The following is a 1,017-nucleotide window of genomic DNA, read 5'->3' as shown; positions in this document are numbered from 1 at the left end:
TCCTGCCTAATCCCTGCTTAAATGCTCTTCCAGAGAGATGCTGCCCCAAATACCCTAAGTAGCTAAGTCCTTTTGTTACTTTTCCAATAGTACCCTATTACCTTTTGCCCTTCACAAGTGATCCCTAGGTCACTCCTGCTCTCCAGCCCTTGGCATAGGACACAGAGCCCCACACTGTAGGTACTCAGTGCATTTCATGTTTGCTTAACTGATGTGACCTGAATGGAGAGACTCCAAGAGCTGAGCAAGGATGACTGTATTAGTCCGTTCTTACATTGTTATATTCCTCAAAGTAATAGTTACCTCTTTTTTTTTTTTTTTTTTTTGAGATGGAGTCTCACTCTGTTACCCAGGTTGGAGTGCAGTAGCGCAATCTCGGTTCATTGTATCCTCCGCCTCCCAGGGGGGTTCAAGCGAATCTCATGCCTCAGCCTCCCAAGGAGCTGGGACTACAGGCCCGTGCTACCATGCCTGGCTAATTTTGTATTTTTAGTAGAGACAGGGTTTCATCATGTTGGTCTCGAACTACTTACCTCAAGTGATCTGCCTGTCTCAGCCTCTCAAAGTGCTGGGATTACAGGTGTGAGTCACCATTCCTGGCCAATAGTTAGTTACCTCTTAAATTGTCTTCTGTTTCATTAGACAGAGGCTCTGATGACAGGGACCCCAAATATCTTGTCCCCATAGCATTTCCATTGCCCAGCACAGTGCATGGCACAAAGAAGACACTCAAAAATACTTCTTGAAGGAATAAATGAAAAAATCATTTTTAGCTCTCAAATTGTCAGATGTTTCGCTAACCACCTTTAGAGTTAACCTAACATGGGAAGGACCTAGTGTTTTTATACACTGCTGCTCGGAGGCTGAATTAGTACAATTTTCTAGAAAGTGATTTGAATATATGTTTTAAGAGACTTGGGGCCGGGCGCGGTGGCTCACGCCTGTAATCCCAGCACTTTGAGAGGCTGAGGCGGGCGGATCACAAGGTCAGGAGATCGAGACCATCCTGGCTAACAC

The sequence above is a fragment of the Colobus angolensis genome, unplaced genomic scaffold, assembly GCF_000951035.1.
Source record: "Colobus angolensis palliatus isolate OR3802 unplaced genomic scaffold, Cang.pa_1.0 Scaffold171, whole genome shotgun sequence".
Taxonomy (NCBI): domain Eukaryota; kingdom Metazoa; phylum Chordata; class Mammalia; order Primates; family Cercopithecidae; genus Colobus; species Colobus angolensis.
This window is presented reverse-complemented; position numbering follows the sequence as displayed.